The sequence below is a fragment of the Peromyscus maniculatus genome, chromosome 17 (genome assembly GCF_049852395.1).
Source record: "Peromyscus maniculatus bairdii isolate BWxNUB_F1_BW_parent chromosome 17, HU_Pman_BW_mat_3.1, whole genome shotgun sequence".
Lineage (NCBI taxonomy): Eukaryota > Metazoa > Chordata > Mammalia > Rodentia > Cricetidae > Peromyscus > Peromyscus maniculatus.
The window spans coordinates 15,012,895-15,032,087 of NC_134868.1; positions in this window are offsets into that span (position 1 = coordinate 15,012,895).

Sequence of the window (19,193 nt, forward strand, 5' to 3'; positions counted from 1 at the left end):
CATGTTCTGTCTGTAACAGGCCTGCAAAGCCATGGAACCAAACAGTCATAGAAAAAAACAGAAAGTTTGAGCAACATAAATATTTACCTATTTGTAATAGCAAAACGAACCTAGCATGAACAATAAGAAAAAAAAATGGATAACTCCAGCCAGGGAAGAATTGTAGACCTTTACCTCTCCTTTGGCTAAACCAAATCCAGTGCTCCAGTCACATCCCCAACTCTGCAGCAGAAAACATGCTGCAGTTGCCTTTTCCCTCTGCCCAGCTCCTATCTACAGTGATTCCCAAACATCTTCCACTGTCCTTCAACTTGTTACTCTATCTGGGCTCCCAACTATATCACACACTCCCTGGGAACCCACAGACTGCCAGGGAAACAGGTAGACAACCTGCAGATCTTCATCTCTCCCTCCATTCCTCCAAAGGCAATACCTTATTCTCAGCCTCAGCTCTGCAGCAGTGTGGGCCTCCTCCCTGCAACAGATCTTCCCCTCCCCAACCTCCCTCTACCAATCATTACTTTGCCCAACCCACCCAACTCCAGCAGTCATTCCCTGGGAAACCTCAGGCCACTCCAGCCAGGGAACCAGGTAGGCTAGTTGCAGATACTCATCCTCCTCTCCTCCTCTGATTATTTCCCCAGTCTCATCTCTAGGTCTGCAGGAAAGCACCTGCTCCAGCCTTCCTTCCGGTCCTGTACCCATTTCCAGTGGGTTACATGGTTCTTCCTATGGTGATATTTTATTTGTACTGAAATTTGATTTTAATTTTATGTTAATAAATAAAGTTGCCCTGGGGTCAGAGCTATTAGAGCCATAGCAAGAGCGTGGTGGTTAGAAGAGCTAGGTAGATTTCTGTGTGTTCAGGGATACAGCCAGTATTGGAGACATACGCCTTTAAGACCTGGAGGGCGGTACTTAGAGGCAGTGATGAGGCAGTCATGTGGTTTGGTTTACAACCAATGAGAAGGCAGAACAGAAAGACTATTTAAACACAGACAAACAGGAAGTAGCTCTCTCTCGGGGAAGTTAGGAGCACTGCAGGAGGTAAGATTTTATCTCTGAGCTCTGACCTCTTGGCTTTCTCTTTTACATTGGCTCTGTGTTTCTTATTTTAATAAGATGATTGGTTACATCTATATCTTTCCCTCCAAATTTCCCCCTACTCATTGCTTTTTCTGAGTCTTCAACTCACAGGCCACCTTGACCAGGGAAGTAAGTAGGCTAATTGCCCATCTTCACCCCTCCCACCATTCCTCCAAGTCTAATTCACAAGTCTCGTACCCAGCTCTGTAACAGACCTTCTTCTGTACCCTCTTCTCACACTCAGTCCCTATTCCAGGGAGGGGGGGTGGCAAACTAAGCAATGGGTGGTGAAATACGCCTTCTTTGGTCTTGAGAAGACCCTTCACTGTCCCCAGCCAGTCCCATTCCTAAGTCTCAGGTCTAAATACCCGGAAACACATTTGACTTGGAACCCTGAGTGCCCACAGCTATGAGGATCACAGAAGTTTTTCATACAGGCAACACACATAGCCACCATACCCTCCTAAGAACAAAAAAGGAAACAGAAATGAAGGAACAAAGCACCCACTCAATGAAAACAAGCACAGATATCACCACCTAGAATTACAATCTTCCAAATCCCAGACACTCAGACCCCAACTTAAAAACATGATCAATAACAGCCAGGACAATATGTCTCCACTAGAGTCAAGCAACTGCTGGCATTAAATATTTCAACATAATTGAAACACAAATAAAGACCATAAACAGCATGAATATGGTAGAGGTTCTTACAGAGGAAACAAAAAAATCTCTTAAGGAAATAATTGAAAACAAAACAAAACAAAAGAATAGTGGAAGGAAATGAATAAAATCATTAAACACCTGAATGTGGAAAGAGAATCGACAAAGAATGCCCAAACTGAAGGAAATCTGGAAATGAATGAAAGGAACTTGAACAGGAACCTCAGAGGCAAGCTTCACCATCACAATAGAAGTGATGGAAGAGAGAATATCAACATTGGGAACAGGATGAAATAAATAAATATATCACTCAAGAAAATGTTGAATCTAAAAAGTTCCTGACACAAAGGCTCAAGGAAATCACAAGAAAACCCACAGAATCAGCTAACCGGGTCTCCCAGTGGCTCACAAAGACTGAACCAACAACAGGGAGCCTGCATGGGTCAGATCACATTACTCTGCATATATGTTATGGTAGTGTGGAACTCCTAACAGTGGTGGTGGGGTTGTCTCTGACTCTTTTGCCCGTGTTTAGGACTCTTTTCCTCCTACTGGGTTGCCTTATCCAGCCTTAATATGAGGGGAGGTTCGTCGTCTTCATGCAACTTGATACGCCATGTTTGGTTGATATCCCTGGGAGGGCTGTCCTTTTCTGAAGAGAAATTGAGGAGCAGTGGATTTGGAGAAAAGGGTGATGTGGTGAGGAGAGACTAAGAGAAGAGGAGGGAGGGTCAACTGCAGTCGGGATGTAATGTATGAGAATAAATACAACAAAAAAGTATTCAAGGTTTTTATAATTCTCTTTTTTTAACACACAAACCAATGAAAATGGCAAGGAATAAGTTGGCTTATTTAAGGTAAAACATTTGTAGTCTTTAGGTTGATAATGCTTACTAAATTTACCATTTTAGTTATCTTAAATAAATATGTCCAATAAACTACTAATGATTTGACATTTGTAATATTCCAATTGTCTTTTAGTCATCATAATATAGTACATAATAATAATAATTGTTGGGTCCCACTTGACCTGTCAAACAGTCCTGAATAGAGGAGTGTGGACTGAGAAAAAAACAGCTAGACACAAAAGAAAAGACAGAGACATAGGATAGATTTGGGAGGTCTCTGAGTCAATACTGCAGCATCCCTGAGTTTATTACTCACAGCCTTTCTATACCCAAACAAAGGGGGGCAAAAGACCTCACCCTCTCAAGGACATCATGGTTCAAGAAATAAACAAGTGTAAACAGTTGCTTAATTGTCAAAACATCTGATAAGCACACCTTTGGCCAAACATCCTGTTATTTGACCTTGAAGAGTAAGACATCTGGTAACCATGCCTTTGGCCAAACATTGTGTTATCCAGCCTTAAAGAGCAAAGACAAGCTTGAATTCCCTGACCTTGAGTCAAGATGGAATCAAGCCACAAGCTAGAGTTTCTGTGGGCTCCCACAAACAAAAATAAATCCTGGTACCTTACATCTCGCTTGCCATGATGGCAGCTGGCAGCGTCGCCCTGCCTCAGCCTTCCACTTCCCAGAATTCTCTTCTTTGCTTGTCCTGACTATACTTCCTGCCTGGCTACTGGCCAAACAATGTTTTATTTATTAACCAATCAGAGCAACACATTTGACATATAGAGCATCCCACAGCAAAGGAAGGAAGAAAGGGAGGAAGGGAAGGAGGGAGGGAGAGAGGGAGGGAGGGAGGGAGGGAGGGAGGGAGGAACACCTAGCCACTTGAGTAAAGGCTAATAAATGAACTGTCACACTTGCTGGGAGAGCGAAAATCTTTTTTTGATTTGCTTCCCAATAGAGTGGCAATGGGTATAACAGCCACTCTAAGCCAGTCCTCATGTTCAGGGGTAATTGACCAACATATAATTGGACACTACATTTTTCTGTTTATGTGCTTTTATTTGGTGGATTTTCATGCTGGTTTTGTTTTTCTTTGTAGATATTGCTTTTGTTTTCTTGTTTTTCAGGAGTTTTCTTTCTTTCTTTCTTTTTCTTTTTTTGAAGAACTTAAAGTTGGGTGGATAGGGAAGGAAATGGGGACTACAGATCTGGAGGGGCTTTGCAGAGGGGAAAATATGATTAAAATACATTTAAATTTGAAAATGGTTTGTAATGATAAAAATATAAATATCAATATATTTGGTATATATAAAGAAATGTGGAAAAAAGAACAAAATACATTTTTAACAAACTGAACTTTAAATGCCTAGCAATATCCTCGTTTTCTTATGAGAACAGGTTCCATTAAATGCTGTATAGAGGTTGTTTTCAAGGATTACTTTAATCATATAAGCCAGAAGGATATTATTTATTAACTGGGAGAATTTTAAATTTAGTGTGGCAGACTCCTTCTACCATCTCTCATTTGATCCGTGTCAACACAAGGTTAATGTTAATGTGTTGCATGCTGGTTAACTTGTTTTTCAAAATTAACCCCCTTTCACCCATGTTTGCATTCTGTATTACTGTATTACAACCACTTAATTTCATATTGCTTCCAAGGATCTAGTAGCTAAACAGAATGCACATGTTGGGAAAGTAAAACAATGGCTTGGGAAAAAAAAAAAACACAGGCATTCTATGAAGACAGGTTTGAAGCCTATAATTGACCTTTAATGTGTTAAAACCAGAGCCTAGAAATCCTCAGAGATGTATCCTATAGAGCACAGAAAACAGAAGCTGATCAACAGATGGTAATCGCCTTCCTCGATAGATAAATGCATGACTGGAAAGGAGAAAAGACTTTAGTCTCTGTTTCCAAACTTTCCTGCACTTTTTGCTCCCCTTACCTGGTGCTGCTGGGGATAATAGTGTTATTTTCTAAGAGGATGTGTATGTCTGGAAGTGCTATTACAAGAAGCTGTGCTACTTTGTCTCAGCCATTCCCGGGGTGGATTCCATTATCTGTGGCTCTATTGCCTTTCGGATAACACCTTGCTTCTCTTTGGACAGAATCTGTATCTAATTGTTCGCTCTCTGTGGTGCTTTGCGGGTTATTCTGTCTGTCACTATGCTTCTTTGAATCCAGATGGGGGTTTCGGAGCGCTTGAAAGATTTCTTAAACCCACCTTCTGTTCTGTTCCCCTTCACTCCCCTTTTGAGAAGCATTTACACTGTTTCCTGGTATTATTGGGTCTCTTCATGAGGCTTTTACAACAGTTCATGGGCAGTGGTGGATTTTGAAGTCATGGGTTTGAATGCATTGCTTTAAACTTAGATGTATGTCTCAGATGAAAGTTGATTTCAAAATAAGTTTTTCCAGTTATGAGTCTTATGTAATATGAAAATAATTATAAAGGACAACATTTACAGTCTTTATGTATTTCTTGGAAACTAAGATGAAGTATGCAAAAGTTTTTACAAAACATTACATTTTTTCCTGTGATGATTGTTTACATTAAATGATTAAAAGTAGAATTGCATTATGTATGTGTTTATTAAGAGGAAATAATTATAGACAAGACAATGTGATTTTTAACTTTATTGACAACCAGATAGTTTTTATACTCAAAGCAGGCAGTGTTGGAATTCCTGGCCACTCCTCTAGCTACATGACCACACATGCGCAGTTCAGCAGCGAAGCAAGGGGCCTTGTGACCTATGTAATCCATGCACAGCATGATCATCTGCACATAAGTGGTGTAGCTCCATAAACCCATATGCACATGTACAGGGGAATCCATAAGAAGCAGGACACAGATTCCTGCCCCCTTCTTCTCCTTCTCCTCCCCTGCCTTCTCTCTCCACAGGTGTCTTCCACCGGTCTGGTCACGACCTCTTCTGTCCTCTTCTCCTAATAAAGCTCTGATAATGGGTTTTGTTGTGCCTCATGGTCTTTCTTGCATGGTAACAGTGCCATTTAATGAATAACACAGCGCCACCACATTAAAACCAACAGGCAGAAAAGACAGCTTGTGCATAAAAGAATTGCAACTGATAAAAGGAGAGATAACCATACTTCAATTGTTTAGAGCAAAGCACTGGTGTTAAGCTGTGGATGTTCGTTAATAAAGTGCTATAAATAACCATAAGACAACGATGGGTACGACTTATTTAGATCTCTTTAGAGTCTAACAGACTAGTAATTATTTAGAATCCACAATACTCTCAAACTGAGTCTATGAGGTTTCACCAAGTACCAAAAAATAAAACTCATCAAGAGGACAAGAGTAAAATAAAATCAACAGCGACACAAAACACATACTACCAAGGAAGGAGCTGTGATGAGCAATGTGTTAATTAGCTACCGCTTCCTTTTCAGGAGGAGAAACTTCATCACATGGACTGGATGTGATAGTTACCTCAATCAGTGTTCAGTGGCGCTTGGGAAAAAAGTAATTCATGATAGACTGCAACACTGAATAATTCACTCTCATAATTCAGTATTCTTGCTTGTTCTCATTCCTAGATCATTCCAACAAAGCTCTCCTGTTCTTTATCTATAGAGTCTCCTATTTAATAATTCTCATAATTATTTTATATTTTCTACACATTTAACAAGACATGCTAAATTTTTCTCATTTTTATCCATGTATATTTATGAATCAACATATTGTTGTAAGCTTGAAAGATTAGCTAATTAGCATTGCCTTTAAAAATCCATCAACTGATGTGTATTTATCTTTTCATCACAAGTATGGTTTTTTATATTAAGTTTGTATTTCAATTAATCTGAGAATGATTTTAATATTCAGAGTTGAAAAGATGGTGTAGGCTAAGTAATTATAGTATAGTATACATACCTAGTTAAGTTATAGCAATTTACATTTTTTACCTCTTTCTAAAAGTAAATATCCCTAACCACATATTAATTATAATGCAATGATAGTCTTTACCTCAAACTCACCATTATTTTACTACAATGTGCTAATTTCTTCTCAATTATGCTGCTGTATTATTTTTAAATAATGCATTTATACTAACCATTCATAATTTACAAGTGTAATAGTAGATGTTAATTATACTTATTTAATAGGTATTTTAATTTACAGCTATATAAGCCTAACAGGTAACTCCAGCTTGACCAAATTGTATCTTACTCCATTTTTGTCTTGTGTTTAGATACTTCTGATTGGAGGGCAAATAACTAGTTTAACACATGTGTAGTCCTTTGTAAAAAATGTAAGTAACTGTGGGTTGAATATTGTAATACCTTCTAATTCCCCTTCTCTTGTTAAGAATATGAATTTCTCTGAAATTTAAATATCTTCTTAACTTTAAAGCCAAGTTACAGTCAAAATATACAATATATATGATGTAGAAAATTATGTTAAGGTGTGTTAGTTCTGTTTATGCTTTGGAACATTTGTTTAATGGTGCAAAGTTGTGTTGGATTAAATAAAATCTACCTGAGGTCAGGGCTCTGTCAGCAACTAGGTGACTAGAAGTGGTAGGGAGGATCCAGGTGGAGAAAGGTTTATAAGAAGGGTCGAGGAGAGGCACAGGGCTTTTTGGAGGATGCCAGCAAAGAGAGGAGGTGAGTTACTTGCTATTCAGTCTCTGAGGAGCAGAATTTCACCTTGACCTTTGAATCTTGGGTTCTTCAGAGATTTAGTTAAGTTCCCTTCATAGCTTTGAAAGAGTCGGTGCCTGAGGGAACAAAATTCACTCAGGCTGAGGCTCCTGTGGCCTAACCACTGCTGGTAGCAGCAGAGCTGCACTTGCTAATCTGGACAGCCATGGCTTAAAAGGCAGCAACAATTTTAAAAAAGGACAATACGAATGTGTGTGTGTGTGTGTGTGTGTGTGTGTGTGTGTGTGTATGGTGTATGTATATGTATATGTAGGTATATATGTGTTTTATATACATGCATGCATATATATTTCTTAATCTAATATACCATGGTAACTCTAGAAATTCATGTCATGTTTTATCTTATTCTATGATCTTTTGTAATTTTGGTTATATGCTTTGTGTTTTATATTTTATAAAGTAAAAACTCATAAAATCTGATATAAATGGCCTATCCATACATTATGACTGAATAAATAGCATGCTCTTCTTAAATTTTATTGTTACACAACCATATATAATTTATTTTGAGCTATTAGCAAAGACCACAGAATATTTGTTCATATACTCCTGGCATTAGATAATCTTATGTTTAAATCTTATTGAACTTTTTTTATAATCTACATTGCCTTCAACAATGTTATTAACTTCTCTGGGCTCCAATTGGCCTCTATATGTTAAGAGACAAGCCAAGACTGACTTGGAAATTAAAAGATTTCCCGAAGTGCTAACATTCATAGGACTCAGCTTGACAATTCTTCCTGGAGACGCCTGGGTTCTTCAGCACGGATTTCTAACATCTCTGGCCCCATCTACCTTTTATCTACTCTGCACAGGAGAGAATAAGAAGCCTGCTATTGAACTTTATCTCTACTATGCGATGAAAGCAAGGAAACAATGTAAAGCGTCCGTTTGTTCTCAAGCTCTATGTCTTCATTACCACTTTAATAGTTAGGCTTCTAGAGCGACTGTCTGTGTGTTCTGGTGTAGAATTTTGTTTCAAACTCATTCTAGAATATTTAGATGGTAGATCTCTATTTCCAACTCTACAAGCGGGCCCTCTATCATTAACAGTATCAAACCTTGCCACCAGCAACAGGTTTTAGTTTCACTTTAAATTCTGTGGTGCTACATTTTCATATAGTCTTTTTTTTTATTTGAATTCCCACATGTTTTAACACCATTTTCTTTGCCAACCTGAGTCCTACTTTAGCATCATCTCAAATGTCTGCAGGTCTTTTCATTGCTCGCTTACCCTTCCCTGTAGAATGTCTTCATGCTTTTCAAGGACATCAAATGTCATGACCATATTTCCTAACTTTTATTTGACTAGTTCCTTTCTTATAAATTTCACACTTTGATGTTCACTATATATCTAAGATTGAAATTTAGCATAATTGTCTGAATCAGAGCTCATAAAACATGTCTTTACCATCTAATCCTTTTCAACAGGCTTCATTTCCATTTTATTTCCACAGCATATTCCTTCCTCTGTGATTCAACAACCCTATCTAGAAAGTCATGCTTTCATTTTCAAGTATTTCTGGAAGTCTCCTCCTCAGGTGAAAGACTGAGTTTAACAAACTCATAATCAAATTTAAAATTTTCTTCTCTAGTTACATTTATGTAAAGTCAAAATCACTTGATGTATTAAGAAAATTTTTAATTTTTTTGATTATCATCAAATATTCATTTTCCTCCATATTCACAACTCTCTGCTTGGTCTTTTAGTCCTTCAAATGCACAACTTCTTCAAAATTTTGTCTTTTGTTAGTTTTTAATTCATCTTTCAAAACATTTGATAATTCATCTCAGCAAAAACATTTGACTAGAGAAAATATTAATAAAATTTGATATTACATCTATTAAATTGCTGTTGCTGGAGGGCTTCTCTCCAGGTTCCCCAAGCCCCACAGTCCCACAATCCACATATAAAATAATCACTCAGACGCTTATATCACTTATAAACTGTATGGCTGTGACAGGCTTCTTGCTAACTGTTCTTTTATCTTAAATTAACCCATTTTTATAAATCTATACCTTGCCACATGCCTTGCCTTCCCAGAATTCTCTTCTCTCCTTGTCCCACGTACTTCCTGCCTGGCAACCTACTTCCTGCCTGGTCACTGGCAATCAGTGTTTTATTATATAGAGAGATATCCACAGCAATTTGCATTCTAACATTTTGATTGTCCTTTATAATATTTATCACATTTGTATGAGTATGTGCAGCTCGATATTATTCATGTAATGCTAATCCCTCTACTTATATAAAAGGTTCCCTTCAGCCTAAGACTCGCAGTGACAGTGGAAATGGCCTTTATTGTTTGTAAAGTGTCTTGGACTCTCCTGACCAAGAACACAAAGGGAGACTACCCATGCTTGGTACTGGGGTTTTGCTAGATACTCTCTGACTCTTGGGGGAAGGCATTATTTCCAAAAGTTGTATGTGCATGTGCGTGTGTAAGTATGTTTGCATGTGTTTGTGTGTGTGTGTGTGTGTGTGTGTGTTTGTGTTTTAAAGTACACATAAAATAGTGTTTCCTTGTGGCTTTTCAAGAATCCTTCCTGTCATTTCTCCTCCCTCCACTCTTGTCTATATTTTCTTCCCTTCCCTTTCTCCAGTTAAGGTCCCTTCCATTTTCCCTTTTTCTCTTTAAAAGAACCTGTCTCCTGATATTCCCCTCTCTCAAGCTCCTCTCTGTAACCCTGCCTTTCACCAAATCCCTTTTACTTTCCTTGTTGCTGTGCTTGTTCCAGGTCATATATAAAAATTAGGAGCTAAGAATAAAAAAACCAGAACAACATGCATTTATCTGTGGGCATAAGGATAGAGAACAGCTGTCCATGGGGTGCCCATCCCAGTTGATTTATCTAAACTATGACGTTTATACATGAGGCTCAGGGGCCTTGATGGAAGAGAGGGTGGAATAATGATAAAAAGCAGTGGCTCAGGGCATTTTCTGTGAGATATTTTCTTCAATATATGACAGGGATGCTGCACCTATGGAATCCCAAATTATGCTCACCTGCACAAGACCTGCACAGCAACAAAATCTCACGAAGCCCCATCCCCAGATGAAGAGCTAAAAGAAAACATTGGCTGCTAGGAGGGAGAATCACTCTTCACTAGAGATGCACCACTGATAGGTTATCAATCCTATATGGCAGGCCCTAAACATACAAACAACATTAAATGGACTCATAGGCTCTCTCTCTCTCTCTCTCTCTCTCTCTCTCTCTCTCTCTCTCTCTCTCTCTCTCTCTCTCTCTTTTCCTTCCCCCTCCCTCCCTCCCTTCCTTCCCCCTTCCTCTGAATGTCTGTATGTATAATTAAATAGAAAGATGTCATGAATTACACATGAACATGGGGTTATGATCTGAAATGCCATTGGAGTGGGGAAGAAGGATGGTGGAAATGAAGAAAATAACAGTATTCCTGTATGGATCTCTTAAAAAGTAAAATTAAAATCAAAAGGAAAAAAACAAAAACAAACCAAACAACAAATAAAATCAAAGTCAGGGTCTATGCTTTTTGCTTACCCAAATCTAGTACATGAAGAAAATTCAGCCCCAGATCTTAGAAGCAGAGTCCAAGAATAATGTGTGATTGATTAAGTAGTTGCTAGATTAAATAGGATGATAGTTTTAAATCTTTCATAAGAATGACCCATTGTCAAACTTCATGAAGTTATATTCATTAATGAGAAGTAGTTCTTTTCTGGAATATTCATTATGTTAAACTTGGTGGGCAATCAATTCATAATGGTGAAAACACATGTCAAGTCCTGTCTGCCAATGGTCAGATACCAGCTTTGCTAATTATACCTGCCTCATGTTCATCTCTTTTCAAATGGGATGGAGGTGTCTGACAGGCAACAACAATGATCAAATGAGGTGGTGCCTTTGGAGCACATTTGCGATGCACACTCAGTGTACATTGATGTAAATTATAATGAGAGCTTTCTTAGGATATTTTAACAAGTACCTAGATTTTATTTAGCTCTATATGTCTTAAACCGTCTTTGGAAATTTTTCTCTCTACTCTTTACATTGTCATGATGGTTTTTCTTTTTTTTTCTTTTTTCTTTTTGTTTTAATTATATAGTAAAAAGTCTCTTCCAGTCATGATAGTAATTTAGGTTTTTTCTTTTCCTGCTGCACTGGCTCTCATTTTTCTCTTTGCTCAGATTTTTGCAGTGAGGATCCAAAGATAAATTATTATTTCAAGTTTTTGTTTTCCTCCTTGGGCTCAGCAAAATGTCTATGAGCATTCCTTCCATATTTAGAAATTTCTACTACTGAATTTTTTTTATTTCTTTTAACTGTTTTAAGACCTTAATCACATCAAGTGATATTTAAACCCCTGTTTCTAGTCTGCAAATATCTCTCAAAATTACATCCCAAGCTTCTAATCTTGCATTAAAATACCTGCTTATAACTATCTGCATTCATAGCCCAAGTACATCCCACACACAGTCTTGAATGCCAGGAGATGTCCATTCTGACAAACACCTTTGTTTTCCTCTCCCACTCTCTTTATATTTCCTAACCTCACCCTATGTTGAAAGGGCACTCTAATTATCATTTACTAAGTGCACACTTTCAAATCATCTCTGCTACTATCTTCAACAGGAAAAACACAGAATGCTGGAATTAGCATCTGTGACACAAATTCTAATAGATCTTTTAATAAAAATCCCAGACCAGATATTGGGGTGAAAGCTGAAAGATCAAAGAAGCAGAGCAAGCCACAGCCACTACCTCTTACCTCACCAACTTTTCAGCCTGAAAGAGCCTCAGCTGGAAGGTCTCTAGCCAAGTGGGGTTCCTCAGCAGAAAAGCCTTTAGTTCCTGTCTCCTTGTGCTTTATATACCTTTCTCTGCCCACCATATAACTTCCAATCTCAACCTCCCTAATACTGGGATTAAAGGCATGTGACTTCCAAATACTGGGATTAAAGGTGTGTGCCATCATTGCCTGGTTGTTTCTCTCCTAGACTGTCATTAATCTCATGCTGTCCAGGATGGCTGTAAATCACAGAGATTCAGATGGATCTCTGCCTCCCAAGTGCTAGGATTAAAAATGTGTGCCACCACTGCCTGGCCTCCATGTTTAATCTAGTGGCTTGTTCTGTTCTCTGATCTTCAGGCAAATTTTATTAGGGTACACGATATATCACCACAAACATTGTCTTAGAATTAACATTCCTTCCTGAAATTCTCTACTCTGACCAGTATTTACAACAATAATTAACAACAAATCCTTGTAAAAACACTGTACTCAGGTAGAAATGTAATTTTAGTTGATATTAACAACTTTGATATATATCTTTAACCCAAATTTGGGAATATATACAACTTTTAAAAGAAAAACCTAAGGTGAAAATACATGCTATTAGTACAGGAAATCAAGTTTGAAGATTGTATTATCAAGATTTTTATTCTGTATCTGTTTTAAGAGTATACCAAACTAAATATTATTTTATTTTTATACTATAAGATCTGATAGCATCTATTTTTTTTGCTTTGAAGACAAGAGATACTGAATAATTATTCAAGTAAAGATGGCTTGCTAGCAACACCATTAAATATTTATTGAAGTGAAAATACATAGTGACTGGCAATATATTAATTTATACCTATATCCTCATTTGCTTTTAATTATATTAAAGTTATGACAAAGCTGTTATTCAAAGCATATGACTATGTAATAGAGTTACATAATTAAAAACTGTACTAGTAAAAAGACTTATTCTTAAAAATACTCTTTTTCCTTTCTCTATTTTTTCCCATGGTGGAATGTTGAGGCTTGTAAACAGGACAGTGGATTCCAACACACTTGACATGATTCAAAACACAGGAACATTGCATGTTATATTGTATCTTCAGGTCAACAGATGGAATTAAGCTAAATAATCATCAATTTACCTTAAAAAATAGCATTGTACTGGATTATACAAGTCAGAAATCTGTAACTAGTGGGCTAGATAGAGGACTCAGGTGTTAAGAGCAGTTTCTGCTCCTCCAGATGTTCAGAGTTCATTTCCAAGGACTCATGTAGGCAGTTCATAACTGGCTGTCACTCCAACCCCATAGGATCCAATACCTTCTTCTGACCTCCGTAGATACCCACACTCACATGTGCATAATTATATACAGCAGACAGTCACACGTGTACTGAAATGAATAATGTAACTAAGGAGTCATTTTCTGTGGAACAGGTGGACAGAAGAAAGTGTTGGACTTAGCTGGTAATATGATGGAAGGAGTTCTGACCCTTTAGCTTGAAATCTTATATTTGTATTATTTAAGCCAAACTTTTTGTGATAATTTCTTATGTATTATGTAATTATGAAATTTAAATAAAGATCTTTACCTATCTTCATATTTGATATGAGATCTATGCCATTACTTTAGTTTTTAAAGAATTAAAACCCAGGATTTAAATTTAAGTTAAAATTAAATTTAAAGAGATTAAACCCAGGACTTTGGGCATAGTGCGCCAACATTTTACCAGGAAGCTATAGTTCCAGCCTCAATACCTGTTTTAAAATCACAACTACTTCAGAATCAACCAGCTCCAGTACTCTAATTTTTCAGAAAAGTAAAAAACAAAAATACAAAGAAAAAAGAAAAAAATACAAAAAATACAGTCAACTATTTCTGAAGTTATCTATTTGTAGACATTTGATCTAAAGTATCACAGCTTTAGACAGCAATGGTTTCACTGGTAGAAATATACTAAAATATACCACAGACATTAATAATTACTGTACAATAAATATACATAGAGTAAGTTATATTACTTCAACTGATTCCTTGGTCAGTTTCTTATTATTATCAAGATTTGTCACAAAGTCCTTGTGATTATTAAAACTTGGAAGGTACTGTGGTAATTTGTTTAAATTTATGATTAAAAAAAATAAGAGCCTTAATTTGTTTAGTATTGTGTATGAGTTAGGCAAGTCTTTATATTTTCCTCATATATTATCTAATATTATTTCCCAAAGACTTTTGTGATGTATATTATTTATAGATAAAACAGTGACGTGAGATGGAATGGATAGATAACTTGTTAGGAGTCACACACGTGGGAAAAATAATGTCAGAATTTAAAGAAAAGCCATGCAAAATTTGTTTATGCTATCCTGTTTGTGTCCTCATGTGTTCTTCTGGGTTTGTCTAAAAGAGAGAGGGAATGGCTAGTCACTTATTAGTCTTAGTAGATTTTTCAGCTTCAGCTAACCAGAATCAATAGCACCAATAACACAAGGTCTTTACTTTAGTATTTATCTTTGTTACTGTTCTATTGCTCTGAAGAGATACCATGACCAAGGTAACATTTAAAAGAAAACATTTAACTGGAGGCTTGGTTACAGTTTCAGAGGGTTAGGGAGGTCAGAGGGTTAGACCGGAGTGTAATGATAGAAGAAGCTGGAGAAGTAGCTAGAGCTAGTGATTGGCAAGTTGCAGACAGGCAGACAGATAGACAGACAGACAGAAAGATGTAGAATGTTATTTTAAGATGTGTTACATTTGTTTATGCTCTGAAACATTTGTTTAATTATGCAAAGATGAAATACATTCTTTTATGTTGCATTGGGTTAACTCTGTGAAGCTGTGTTTTTTGCCTGTCTAAAACATCTGATGGCCTAATACAGAGCTGAATGGCCAATAACAAGGCAGGAGAAAGGATAGGCTGGTCTGGCAGACACAGAGAATAAATAGGAGGAGAGATCTGGGAGGAGAAAATGAAGGATCAAGAAAAGAAGGGGCCAGTCACCCAGCTACACATCCAGACATAGAATAAGTAGGAAAGAAAAGATATACAGAAACAGAGAAAGGTAAAATCCCAGAGGCAAAAGGTAGATGGGATAATTTAAGAAAAGCTGGCTAGAAACTAAGCCAACCTAAAACTGGGCATTTTTAATTAAGAATAAGCATCCGTGTGTGATTTATTTGGGAGCTAGGTGGCGGGGCTCCCAAAAGAGCAAAGAACAACTAACAGCAATAGATACGTAGATACATAGATAGATGATAGATAGATAGATAGATAGATAGATAGATAGAATGATAGATAGATTGATAGATGATAGATAGATGAGATAGATAGATAGATAGATAGATAGATAGATAGATAGATAGAAAGAAAGAAAGAAAGAAAGAAAGATAGATAGATAGATAGATAGATAGATAGATAGATAGATAGATAGATGATAGATAGATAGATGATAGATAGATGACAGGTAGACAGCAGCAATACTGGGTCAGGCACAGACATTTGAAACCTCAAAGCCCATTGCCAGTGTCACGCATCCTCCAACAAAGCCATACCTCCTAATCCTTCTTGAACAGTTCTACTAACTGGGGACAGGCATTCAAACATATGAACCTATGGGAGCCATTCACATTTAAGTGGCCACAGTAGTGCTGGTGTCCTGTTACTCATAGCTGATTCTTCAGCTACAGTAAACACAAACCACAAATAGTTCAAAGAATTACACAAATGGCTTGAGTAGAGTTTCTGATAGATTTTTAAACTTCCCTCTAAAACTTCACGAGCCAGGCTACAATGCATTTCTTTTGATCTCATTCCCCATGTGCTTCCGGAACAGCTCATGAATTTCTCTCTGAGTGCTAAATACATTTTTCCAGCTCAAAAATCCCCAGTTCTCCACCCCCTTCCCATAAAACAGTCCAAAGCGTGAAAGTCACATGGTCAGGTCTGCCGCAGCAATGCCTACTCTCTGGTACCAATTTCTGTCTCAGTTTGTTTTGCTCCTGCTGTGATAAACACCAAGGCCAATAGCAGTTCCAGGAGGAGAAGGTTTGTTAATTTCATTACAGGCTGGCTTCCCTGGCTTGCTTAATTACCTTCCATATGCAGCCCATGCCCACCTGCTCAGGGGTGGCACAGCCCACAGTGGCTCAGGCTCTCCTGCATTAACTACTGTTTAAAAAGTGCGCCAAAGAAATGACCACAGGCTGACCTGATGAGGGTAATTCCTAAGTTGAGTTTCTTTCTTCCAAAGATTGTCAAGTTGACAGCTGAAGCTCACTATGAGAGTAAGGAAAAGTGATCAAGCAAAAAAGTAGAAGAACAGAGTGTGCAAGCGAGAGGATCCATTCCGAAAATATCAACATTGTAAAATACATGGGAAGGATTCAAAGCGTACAAGCAATTTAAAGCTGTACTTTTAAAATCGGAGGACAATGACCTCAAAGAAAATATAATGAGGGTGTTTGTTAAGTTTGTGTTTCTTGAAAATACAATGAATAATGGCACTCCTTATTCAACTCCTTGAAATCTGTAAATATGTTGCCTTCACTTACAAAGGCATAAAAGACTGCAGAAAAAAATTCTTAAGGATCAGTAAATAGAGATATTATTCCGATTTATGCAGATGTAGCAGAGTGACAATATCTTTATAGGAGGAACAGAAAATGGAATAGATAAACAGAGGTATAGTTGCAAACAAAAGTGGGAGTAAGAGAGAGAGAGAGAGAGAGAGAGAGAGAGAGAGAGAGAGAGAGAGAGAGAAAGGATAAGAGAGGGTGCTCCTGACTTCAAAGACAGAGGAGAAACAAGAAGCCAAAGCATAAGGACAGTCTTTAGAAGCTCAGTAAGATTTCTTAAAAAAAAAAAAAAGTCCTTCAATACTCCAGAATGAATCAACCTTGGTGATTCTTCGACTTTAAGAACAATAAAGTTGCTTTCAAACAGTTGTTCAGAACTGTACAAGAAGAAAGCGTCAGAGCTTGTGATGATCTGTTGTAACAGCAAGGAATAAACACTCAGTAGAGTGATGGATGGATAGATAGGAAGGTAGATAGGTAGATGAGATAGGGAGATAGGATGTTACAAATAAAACAGCTCTTTATTTGTAAGAACAATATCATTTAAATTTCAGAAACTGAAATTAATATTAATTATTAATAAATAAAATAAATTAATATTAAGAATACAAAAAGGAGTTAGAGTGTTTAAAAAAAATCAAGTTCCTATTAATTATCTAATGATGAAATGTAGAAGTGTTTAACATATACTTCATACAATTTAAAAATTATTATTAAATAATAAATCTAAACTAAGTGACAAATATCTATTAAAATTGGAAAATAAGAATAAAGGATATGCCACTTATCTGAGAAGAAGTTATTAAAGGTAGATTTAGAGAAAAAAATAAAATCAGACACTGTAAGATAAAATAAAATTTGCAAAATAAACACACATAGGGGTTCCTACAGTTTTCTAAATAATATCCAGGTTGAAAATGAAAATTAAAGTCATGGGTACTTTAATATAAAATATTAAATATTTAAATAAAAATTTTAAATATAAATGTGAGATGTAGCCAGAATGAATATATATATATATATATATTTATATATTATATATAAATTAATATATAAAATTATATGTAATTAAAATATATAAAATTATATATATAATTAAAAATAAATACATAGACAAATATCCTACAATCTAATATATTAATAATCAAATCATATAGATAGATATTAGAACCAAAGACATCATTGATAATCTGAATTTGTTAATAAATGACAATGACACCTTCTTTTTCAGGACAGGTAGGGTGTGGTTTGCATTTGAAAGATGTTTTTGAGGGCTTTGATTTTCATGTTGGATTTTTTGGTTTTGAACAGGATCACCACAGGTAGGCCATCATAGCCTCCAACTATCATGCAACTAAGGATCCAATTGAATGCAGATCTTTCTGCATTTACCACCAGGTTGCAAGCTGATCTACATGGTTACCAGGAAGTGACTTTTAACCACTGACCTAACTCTCCAGCCCTAGTACAATTATCTTTAAAAGTGCTAACCAACAAAATGAGACTCAACAACTGATAGGCTTGCTTAGCTACAGCATATGCTACCTCTGTCTACCTACACATACCATATCTACTTCTGATTAATGCCACTCATAACATACCCACTCTTAAGTAGGGCTCTAAAAACAACTGTGCACCATGCAGTGATGGTACTGGTCCTTTTGTGGGGAAAAGGGTCCACTATCCCCATTACACTACACATTTTCTTTGCTCTTGTTTATGTGCATTACATTCAGTAGCAATGGAGACTACTGCCAAAATATCTCTTTGGATTTAACATTTAAATTTTTTTAAGATTCCTTTCACATACATGCTCTTCAAATGCCAGCCCTTATCCTGCTTTAGGGCTCTGATATAAACAGAATACTTGATAATTCAAGATCCTCATGACATCTTAAGACCAGAGATATTCATGCTCATGTGGGTATTCATTAATTTCACTAACAATATAGAGCATAGTCAACTTACCCACCATTATTGAGAATGTGTATCAAAGATCATACTAGACTAGAACAAATTTCTTGAATAATTAAATGTCTTGCTTCAGAAGGTCTAATGCTCATGACAGATGCTTTCCTACATTCATTTAGTTAACTGGACACTATACTTTCATATATTATGTATTTATATGTTAAGTTGATGATATGTATCACAGATAAATCTTCAAAATTCAAAGTTTATGGAGTTTTTGGAATGCCGTGGCCATCTGTCCTAGTGAGATACATATTATGGCTAATACTAGATGCTATGTTATTCCCAAGGGAAAAACTACTTCTGATAGTGATAAATATGCAGTTCCCATCAGCAACCACTTGCTGCATGTTTATAACCTTAGGGTCATTGGGAATGTGTTAACGAAGAAATCTGATAACTGACAAATCAATAATTGGAAATGCAAAGGCTTCCTTGCGTAAATGCAAGGATTTCATAGCTGCTTGCAAATCCCAAAGGTTTACTTGTTACCCATAATGACATTCACAATAAACTACAAAGCAAAACAAGAACTTCTGCAGGATTTCATAAAGTGGCATAGGAATCCCTCAACAAATTGCCAC